The sequence below is a fragment of the Apostichopus japonicus genome, chromosome 22, assembly GCF_037975245.1.
Source record: "Apostichopus japonicus isolate 1M-3 chromosome 22, ASM3797524v1, whole genome shotgun sequence".
NCBI classification, from domain to species: Eukaryota; Metazoa; Echinodermata; class Holothuroidea; order Aspidochirotida; family Stichopodidae; genus Apostichopus; species Apostichopus japonicus.
The window spans coordinates 1,638,745-1,650,000 of NC_092582.1; the positions used below are offsets into that span (position 1 = coordinate 1,638,745).

The 11,256-nt window shown below is 38.5% G+C and overlaps 1 protein-coding gene across 3 annotated transcripts in view; it reads left to right on the forward strand.

Moving 5' to 3' along the window:
• LOC139963813 (uncharacterized) overlaps positions 1–11,256 on the forward strand; it is a 29,009-nt gene that overhangs the window by 831 nt on the left and 16,922 nt on the right. The window contains exon 1 of one of the 3 annotated variants that reach the window (XM_071964996.1): positions 10,436–10,592. The exons of the other annotated variants lie outside the window; for them this stretch is intronic. The gene's annotated coding sequence lies outside the window, so the exon portion shown is untranslated. Of the gene's footprint in view, positions 1–10,435; positions 10,593–11,256 lie in introns of those variants that run through there. 3 annotated transcript variants of the gene reach the window in all.

The window sequence follows — 11,256 nt, forward strand, 5'->3', positions numbered from 1 at the left end:
TGCATGCATGGAGGTGGAGGACAGTAATGATTGCGTGACAACAAGCTGTTTAACTGTAGGCTTATATCAACGAAACAATTGCATAAAAACCGATTCATATAACAGATAGGTATGCAATAGTGTTAAGGTCAATCAGGAGTGTGTGTGGGAGTGGGGGGCGTCGGGGAGGGCGTAAATATTCTGCAGCCTGTTCGGCAGCAGGTGTCAGATACTACGAAACTCTGTTAAATACTATTATCCAGTGTCACAAATGCCTCTGTAGAAGAAGCTACCCCCACCTCATAACAAGTATAGCTTAGAATTTAAAGTGACCTTTGCCCTTAGGTTAAATATTTTACTTTGGGATACTCAAAAGATTTTGAAATATAATGATCTCTGTAGGCCTACATGCTTCCAGAAATCCCTAAAATAAGCATCAATGCGTGGGCACCCTTTCAGAAACTTATCCAAGTACTAAAATAAAGTACTGACCTCAAAGGCTACGATCTTAAAATGGATTGCGTTATCTTACGCGATTAAAAGGTTACCGCGGTATTGCTCCCAATTTTCGGCAGGCTAAAGATGCTAAAACTGTCAAAATATATTGACCTGTATAAGATCTGACCCTATTTGCTTAACTTATTCTCAGACATATATATGGTAGGGCCAACCAGACAAATGTTTAAGTGAAGAAAAATGCTTTATGGTGAAATCTGAAAATGGCAGACCAATATTTGACTTGCTATCGTATTTGACGGTCTTATTAATACCTTTTAACTCTTACATTGTGTCATTACTAAGAACATTTTTTTATGTTTATTTTTTGCGTCTGCGCAGACTCAATATAAATCAGAATATATTTAAACTAGGTTCTTTGAGATAAACAGAGCAATAGTTCGAGCACAGCAGTATATGTATAACATAATTGTTTTTGTCTAGACACTTACTCTAGTCCCGATTTATTTGTTTTTGTCTTGAAAATTGTCAACAGCGACCTCGAATTTAATCTATACAAACATTACATTACATTACGAACAAACACACACACACACACACACATATATATATATATATATATTTATATATATATATATATATATATATATATATATATATGTTTGTTCGTAATGTAATGTTTGTATAGATTAAACATGATTTTAGTATCGTGCCATGATCACTGTCAAAGGATATACATAGATTGATGGATGCACCGACCTTTGACCTAGCTCAATATAATCCAATGATATATATTTTGAAGAGATCCATTTCCAGAAAAATGTACTTTACCACCTATAGGCTACGTAAATTTATTGCAGTTTGACATTTGCTGGAGTGCCGTAGTAATTTACATAACAGGTATTGAGCATATACTAGAAGCGTTGTAAAAGTATATGCCTATATACCACTGTACTTATGTCAATATCTGCTAGTGCAATGATAAACGCCTGTCTGTAGAGGAATTTTAAATTGGTTACAGCTATATACTCACCATGTGGAACGGACCCTGGTCCTGCTTCTATATCTTCAAATAATTACAATTAACCCCTCCACAGCCCCCACCCCCAGCCACTATACACGCAGATACCAATTCACACTCACAACTGAATATATAATAAATGGGCATCTATTGCATGTTTGTATAAAATTGTACCACATTCTGGTACAATATTATTCTTTCACAAAAAGTTCCGTTTAGGTAACATCCTTCCCATTTCTCTCCCTTCCCCGCCCCCTCCCATAGCCTCCCGCGTATGTTAATCTACATCTGATGTTGTACTCCACAATCCGTCAACCTGTCATCTTGTACCATCTTTGTCTTATTATTCCGGATTAACAGCTCGACCGTCAAAGCCTATTTGTCTGCAAAGCCATTTTAATTATAGCTCAAACTGTGACAAGAAACATCTATGTTGATTTTTTTAGAAACTGGAGTACAAATATAAAAATAATAAGCTGTTATGACTCACCAAAGCATTTGTTAATACCATTATAGCATATGGCAGTCAGACTTGAATAATTAATGCACCGTCTCATTTTGCGGGTATATAATGTCACTCATTATACGTATTACTGCAGTTTTGTATGTATTAGGTAAATTAGTAAAACATATGTGTATACCAGTACAAGTTATATTCGTGCAATGCCATAATGATGAAATGAAACCACCTTTTCACCCTACCGGTACAGCACAGATAAGTAACCACATATACTATGACTTGAATGCAATGTAACAAGTAATGAGATATTATTGTCATACAATATACTACAGTGATAGTGGTTAAAGCGTTGATGGTAAGTAGGGTGCATGAACGTCCATGGGTTTACCCACTTTCAACCAATGTATTTTAAGAGGTGGAATGGGGCACAAGAGGAAGGTCCCCCACCCCCTCCGACGCACGAAGGGGAAGGTTCCGTCGCATGGCCAAATGCCTCTTAATAATTTCACATCAGTTAACGATGGGGTGGGTGGAAGGTGGGGGGTGGGGTGAGGAGACAGGATATTCATGTTGAGGGTTAGGACAATCAGTTTCCGTGGCTTGGTAAGTTTTAGGCGAATGTTGTGGTTAAAATATACTCATGTTCTCTATGTCGTTATAACCTATGACCTGCGCAGTCAAAATTAGCAGTAATGTTTTATTAGTTAACCATGTTCAGTGAATGAACTGCTGGTCAAAGAAGGTTATAATTCGTAATCGTACTATCACCCCACTCCCACCCGCCCCATCCAACCACACCCTACATTTGGTCGATCTCTAGGAAATATACCTTCATATGCTTTAAAGGAAGATTAAAGTAACACATTACTTCAAAGTGACAAGTGGCTGATATGCATATATATATATATGATGCTTACTTCACAGTAAACCGCAATCGTAAATGTAGTAAAATAAATACTCTGTTGAGTCTGTAAGTGTAAGTCTATATTTAGACCTTGACGTATATCATTTTGGTACCGCCTCTATACCCTCTGTAAACAAACGCGGTGATAGTTGCCCACAAAAATGTATAGGGTTGGGGTATTGGACTTGAGTCAGAGCTCAGTATAGGGAGGGAACCATGAGTTTAAAATCATGTTAGGGATGTGGTCCTCGGGTAGGTGGATCGGACTCACATTTTGAATTTTCAATTGTGATCATAGGTCAAGCCATCAGCTATCATGTGTTGGGTAGGACACGTCATTTACTTACGTCTATTTATGCTAAGGGGCTTGGAAATTGACCAATATATTATGTCAGTCATTGGCGCGATTAATGATATATATGTACAAGCTTATATATATATATATATATATATATATATATATATATATATATATATAGGAATAACGGAAAAACTGTTAAACAACTATGCTGCATTTATATATATATATATATATATATATATATATATATATATATGAATACATACATAGAATCACTGCAGACGATATATATATATATATATATATATATGAATAACGGAAAAACTGTTAAACAACTATGCTGCATTTATATGTATATATATATATATATATATATATATATATATATATATATATATATATATATATATATATATATATATATATATATAAATATATGAATACATACATAGAATCACTGCAGACGAATCTTTAAAGCCTCATGACATGCTCCACGTTCTCATATGCATTTCAGTTACCGTGTAAACAATGCACAAACTAGGTTATAGTAAATCAATTATCGATCTATCGGATTGTTGCAAAACCTTTTTTACTGACCTGGAGTTTTTAAGCTTTATATAGATAAAGCTCTATGAACTGGATAACATCCCATATTAACAGGCAGAAATTACTATTATTTCCTAAATGTGTAAAAGAATTTAAATGTTTATATCCTTGTTCTGGGTAGAGGCGGGGGACGGGGGTGGAAATTTGTACATGTAATATTTACATACATTGTTGATATTGACAACAGCTGTCATAAAAATGTTTCATATGAAATATCTCATATGAGCTTGTATATTCATCACTTTACGAGGGGCTATAGTTATCATTTATTACATGATGTTTTCCTTCATAAAGAACTTTCTGTTTACCCACGGTGTACCTTACCCTTCACCCTTTTACGACTTACCCCTTTCTATTAAACTGGAAGTATCATGACTGAATATGTAGATTAACTTAGAAATATGATCATTCTTCGTTCGTTTCTTTGGTACAACTCAGCGATGTAAACATCGAATTGAGTACAAAGCTGTGAAAACAAAGAAATTGGTAAGATCAGGTAAAACAGCATGAGCGTTTGAAAGTCTGTTCAATCTGTGTGAGTCCGTTCAATATGTTTGAGTCCGTTCAATCTATGTGAGTCCGTTCTATCTGTGTGAGTCCATTTAATCCGTGTGAGTCCGTTCAATCTGTATGAGTCCGTTCAATCTGTGTGAGTCTGTTCTATCTGTGTGAGTCCGTTTAATCCGTGTGAGTCCGTTCAATCTGTGTGAGTCCGTTCAATCTGTGTGAGTCCGTTCTATCTGTGTGAGTCCGTTTAATCAGTGTGAGTCCGTTCAATCTGTGTGAGTCCGTTCAATCTGTGTGAGTCCGTTCAATCTGTGGGAGTCCGTTCAATCACTGTGAGTCCGTTCAATCTGTGTGAGTCCGTTCAATCTATGGGAGTCCGTTCAATCAGTGTGAGTCCGTTCAATCTGTGTGAGTCCGTTCAATCTGTGGGAGTCCGTTCAATCAGTGTGAGTCCGTTCAATCTGTGGGAGTCCGTTCAATCTGTGTGAGTCCGTTCAATCTGTGTGAGTCCGTTCAATCAGTGTGAGTCCGTTCAATCTGTGTGAGTCCGTTCAATCTGTGTGAGTCCGTTCAATCAGTGTGAGTCCGTTCAATCCGTGTGAGTCCGTTCAATCCGTGTGAGTCCCTTCAATCTGAATGAGTCCGTTCAATCTGTGTGAATCCGTTCAATATATGTGAGTTCGTTCAATCTGTGTGAGTCCGTTCAATCTGTGTGAGTCTGTTAATTTTTGTGTGAGTCCGTTCAATCTTTGTAAGTTCGTTCAATCCGTGTGAGTCCTTTCAATCCGTGTGAGTCCCTTCAATCTGAATGAGTCCGTAAAATCTGTGTGAGTCCGTTCAATCTGTGTGAGTCCGTTCAATCTGTGTGAGTCCGTTCAATCAGTGTAAGTCTGTTCCTTCACCATAATGCTTTAAGATGCATCTCGTTATCTTCGCTAGACCGTGTTCTTTGCTAGACTGTAATGTCCTCAACTGCTCATTACATTTGTTGATATGGGATTAGTGTTCGTTTCGGATAATACAACAATGAAGATGCCCTTGTTAAAAATTGATTGGAATTAGTGACGTACACGGCACGATTTGAAATGGGGGAGGGGGGGGGGGGGTTAGGGGTTGCAAATAGACCCGACTGAGTAATGTGGGGCATGAACCTGTATCATTGTGGATACAAAAATACTTTTAAAATAGTAACGAGGGGTGTGACTGTTGCAGGTCAATTGTTGCATTCTGAGGCATATCATTTAGGTATTTAATATGGTCTAAGCCCGACGTTGTGGGTCCAATAAATACTACTGAATCGAACAAATCCCCAACTAACACAATCGAGGTGGAGGGGGGGGGGGGTTGTGAAGGTCGGCCTCTGAGTGGAATATCTTATTCGTTGTCTGTCTTCGATAGGACGGTAGCTTGTTGCTGATACATTGCAATCACATATTGAAAAACAAAATACTTTTGTTGTGTACAATGTAAACTTAATACTTGTTTGCAAATATAACACACTTACAGATGAATAATAACCTACACCCGCGGTGCAAGGTGTGCGTTTTAACTTTATCAACCTCGTATCATTTCCATGAATAAAATCAAGTTTGACCCGGAGATTTTGCCTGCCTTATGGTTTACATAATCCCATAAAGTTAAATGTCAAGCGCCAATTTATCATTCAAGTGTTTACTTAATTATTTGATAGACTAAGGGTGGGACTGTCGAACACGTGTCATTGGAAGCCTCCTTATCGAAGGTCAGGACCAACTGTGACGTAGGCTATGCATTGTCGAACACGTGAGTTTGATGCTTGCTTATGGAAGGTCAGAACCAACTGTGACGTAGGCTATGCATTGTCGAACACGTGAGTTTGATGCTTGCTTATGGAAGGTCAGAACCAACTGTGACGTAGGCTATGCATTGTCGAACACGTGAGTAAGATGCTTGCTTATGGAAGGTCAGAACCAACTGTGACGTAGCCTATACTCCTACACTGTCGAACACGTGTGATAAGATGTTTGCTTATGGAAGGGCAGTACATAATTGTACGTAGCCTATGCACTGTCGAACACGTGAGTTAGATGCTTGCTTATAGAAGGGCAGTACCTAATTGTACGTAGCCTATACACTGTCGAGCACGTGTGATTAGATACTTGCTTATGGAAGGGCAGTGCCAGTACCTAATTGTACGTAGCCAATACACCGAGCACTATCCATTTACTGTATGCGATGACGAGTCCTGTACTATATTGCACTAGTTATACAGGGCCTAAATTAACTTCTTGTAAGACAGTGGCATCAAATCTGGTTGCCTTTATGAGATATGCCTCACTTTCCACCCGCAGAGTTACTGCATGATGAAAACCCCCAATGATCTCTGTATATTTTATCAGGCTGTATTAATTTACAATACCGTAACATGCGTTGCAACAATACAGCCAAACAGTAAATAATATCGAAGAGAAAATACTTAAATTTACATGACAGCATCATAATAATCAATAAAGTTGCATAAGTTGCTGTTGTTCCTTGGTAAAAAATAATGAACTTCGAACTCAGAGCGCAAATTAGACTAAAATTCATGAGCATTTCTGGGAATTTTGTTATTTAATTTTTGACATCCAGAATTAAAGCATTCATCGTTTTATCTATATCATCAGAAATCCCAAAGCACACAAAAGCCAAATTGAAATTATGATTTACTTTAATGATATTGCGTTTAACGTATACCATTCAGAAAGCACTCTATATGATTGCTTGCGCTTCTCCTTCAAAAATCAGGCTAAGAGCCGCTAGAACTAGTTGGTGACTATGACCACTTCAGCCCCGACTCTGCATACAAAGTCGCCTATAGGATAGGCTATGCACACCTGCTATGTGTGGTAGGCTAAGAACCAATTCTCGGTGTGTCAAGTATCTACTGAAATTAATATTAATAATAATAATAATCATCAAACATAAAACTTAAGTTGGATTAAAAGATAACGTAGTTTTTCCAAACAGTCGAGTCCCGTATATACTGAAGTGAATCGTTCACAAAAAATTAAGACAGTTATTTGATGCTGGAGGAAGTTTGCTTTTGATGATCGATAAGACTAAATCACGATAAGACATCGGAACAAACAACAACTTTAGTGTTTCTAATTTGTTTACTTTATACAGGCGCGTATCCAGGATTTTCTAACCCGGGGGGCGCGAAGTACTATCTAAGCGGAGCGCCACCATCGGTTGGTGCGGAGCGTACAAGAAAATTTCTGGTTTTGATACCCCCCAGATCACCGGAAATGGCACTTATCGGGCTTGAAAATGACCAACCAGATGTACACTTTTGCCTGATAACCAAGTATTTCCCAAAAGTTTTTTTTCCATCCATAACCTTTTTGAAGATTGTCACCAGTCACACACCATGTTCGACCTCATTGCATGTCCTATGGATCATTGCTTTTGTAGGTGGTTCTACGTCACGGCCCACAATATCCGAAAGCCCCACTTTTCAAGGTTTTAAGCCCATTATTTGTTGAGAATTTGAAAATTCACATTTCTCGTGAATAAAATCACTTGAAAACATACCCATAATGTTGCACAAAATTCAATCTATGGACAACCAATATAGAAAAACCTCCTTGAACCCCTAACAGTCAGGTCAAAATTGCACGAGTAGAGGAAAGTATGATGAAGAATGTTGGTGAGGAAATTTTCGAAAATTCAGACACAGTTAATTTATTGGTGTAGAAATATTAAAACCTCTTATAATGGCTATTATAAAACTTGGTTGAAGGAAACGAAAAATAGCAGATATTTCCGATATCAGGTATATCGAAACCGAACACTACACACATAGGCGTAGGTCCCGTAGGAGGCGGGGGCTGCAGCCCCACCCCCCCTCGCAACCAAATTTTTCCCACTTTTTCGGGCACCTACTGAAAGAAAAATAAATAGCAATGAATAGCTTAAAAATGATCTCCTTGGTAATTAAAATAAAGGTCTAAGCTTGGCCGACATTACTACTGTAAAAGAGAGTTTTGACATAAATGGATCTGTATGCTTTTTCTCCATTTACATAAGACATTTGGTTGTTTACATTAGCATCCGGCGGTATAATGTGCGACTTTCACGGACTGTAAGGTACACTATGCCATGCAATGTAATGACCGATGCTTGCTTATATGATATTGACATCGGTATGCTAAACGCGCGCTTCGCGCGCGAAAAATTTGGGCTTTTTTCGGGCAAGTCATTACAGCCCCCAAATCCAATTGGGCTCCTACGCCTTTGACTACACACATAGACAGTTTTTGAGGCTGTTCATCGTGGAACATGCATGCATTGCTCACTGATATGATGTTATATATGCTCTTTGCTTTACAAATTCGAACAGGCGTGTAGCGAGTAATTGCCAAGGGAGGGGCGAAGCCTGTAGGCAAAATATCTAAGCGAAGCGCCACCATGAGCTGGCGCGAAGCGAACATTAAAAATTTTGGCCGAAAATGCCTCCCAGATCGCTGGAAATGACACTTTCCAGGCCTTGTAAGTTGCATCTAAGCATTGTATATTTTGAAATTACTAGCGATGTCATAAAGAAAATTTGCTCGGGGGGGGGGGGGACGGTCGCCCCCTTCCCGATATGCGTCATGTTCTTGAACTCGACTAGGTCGAGTTCAAGACCAGCCACAGTTGGTTCCATATAGCACAATTGTACAATTGTTTAAGGCGTCCATACACACACACGCGTTATGATAGACCATATATAGTATTTATATAGATACATTAGTGAGAGAGGAAAAATAGAAACGTCAAAAATGGAGTTGTCGGTGTAAGGGGTAGGGTGAGGCGCACACCCCCTTCATAATCCTTGATCTGTCACTGGCTACCCTGTGTATATTATAGGGATCAGCGCTTTAACTATGACTGTTCCTCTTTCTCTTCCCGAGGCCTTGGCTATCTTCTACTCCTTCCTTTTCTCTCTTTTTTCTTTTTCTTTTCCCTTCCTTCCTCTCCTCCTTTTCTTTTTTCCCCCTCCTTTTCCCTTTTTCTTCTCTTTTTTTATCTCCTCTTTTCCTTACCCGGGGGGCGCGCGCCCCCAACGCCCCCCCCCCCCTGGATACGCACCTGTTATACGTTAGACCGCATTAGGATGGTCAATCTCAGAGTCATATCAACGAGATTGTCAAATAAATTAGATAGAGTCACACACGATAGTTATACATACAATATAACTTTGCCTTTTGCAGACATGGCGAGGAGGAAGGGGGTCAGGGAGCTATAGCCCCGGCCCTGGACTGAGGTTAACAAGATGGCCCGGGGAAATGCTTAAATAAAGAAAACTGTATTTGGCTTTTCAAAGTATACTTTCAAAGAAAAATGTAGACTTAAAAAACGTGAGGCAGCTGGTGAAAAAAGTGTCCACAGGGCCCAACTCTCGACGCCCCACAGCTAAGTAAAGGCTCCTTTCGAAATGATTTGAAATGAAACATGACTGATCATGTTACTGACATACGTTAATAACGTAGTGTATCATTTAACAACATTGAAACATCTATCAACATCAACGCAAAAGGGTCCTGCAATGAGATTCTTGTATTTGCACTGTAAAATCTCACACAGAGAACCCGACACAAGTTTGAGATTGGAGAGGAGTCATACCAATGTTCAGTTGTAAAGTTGCTGCAGTTATCGGCACCGCGCATGCGTGAACACTATAGTCATCGGGGTTTTGGGGTATGGGAGAGTAGATGGATGCTATGTATTGCATACAAATTATTCAAATAGTAAACATAAACGTGTTTTAACAATGCATCCGCGTTGTTTTGGGCGGTATTGTAGGACCCGCATTCACCCCTTTCTCTATAACACCGCTTGGCTGCTTCTCTGTAGTATCATGGACTTTAATTGATATAAAATCCGCAATATGAGAAACGAAGTTACATTTAAAATTGTATCAAATTAATCTTGTGTAGAAAAGGGAAAGGGCGTGGATTGCGGAATGGATCAATTTGCTACAGTCTGTATATTTCAGTATTTGTTGAGTAACTGGTCATTTTAATACCACTAAAGAAAACGAATTTAAAATCAATTGCCGTATGACGTGGGTCGCTATCTAAAGGTCACAACTGTTCAAACATATGACCTGTGTTAATTACACTGGGCAATCTTCTATACGAAGTGGTGGCCTATATAGTTTGTTTGTGTCGAACGAATTAACGAGGCAGTGGAATTTTTTGGGATGGGCCGACCTTTGAGCTGTTAGCAATTCTGGCAGCATTGAAGTCTATAAAGGACAAGCTTTGGTCTTGTCCTTATTTAGAACTTGTTCTGACTCGATTGTCTAAAGCTGTGTTTATATTTTGGGTTGTCTGCTTGACGATAAAGTGAGGTAAGTTTATAAATTACAAGTCTTTAAGTAAATGTGCGAATATGTATCTGTATGTATATATATGTGTGTGTTTTAATCATCTCAATATTTTATTAATATTATCATATTTTTGCTGACTTTCACTTTTTATCGTAGCGAACTCATTTACTGACTGTTTTGTTTTCTTCAAAGAAGTTGAAGGTGGAGTTAGGTGGGGGTATAGAGAGGGGTGGGATAGGGGTTCATCATTCCCCCATTTCGGTTTATCAGTGCTCGTTATGATATAAACATAATCAAATACCACCTTAGTCTCAACTGAAAAACATTCTTCTACACAGTTACCAAATTAACATTTCAAGATTTGCTAGACGTTTCAACGGTAACGTTTATCCACATATACTAGGGAGGCTAATCGAGACAAGAATGAAATGATTGAGACGGCCTTGTTCTGTCTGGTGGCGTTACGCTGTCAAGTTCTGGCTACTTTACATATCATTATAGGAAACGAAATAAAACCAATTTAACTAAACTAGATATGTAGACGATGATGATACTCAGTAAAGTATGCATAACATAAGAACACACATGGAAATTTTAGAGATTAAAAGGTTACGGCGATTATAAAAATAAGTTATTAGCCTTAAAAGAAGTTTAAGAAGAGATTCTTAGATTCGAAGGAAATTAT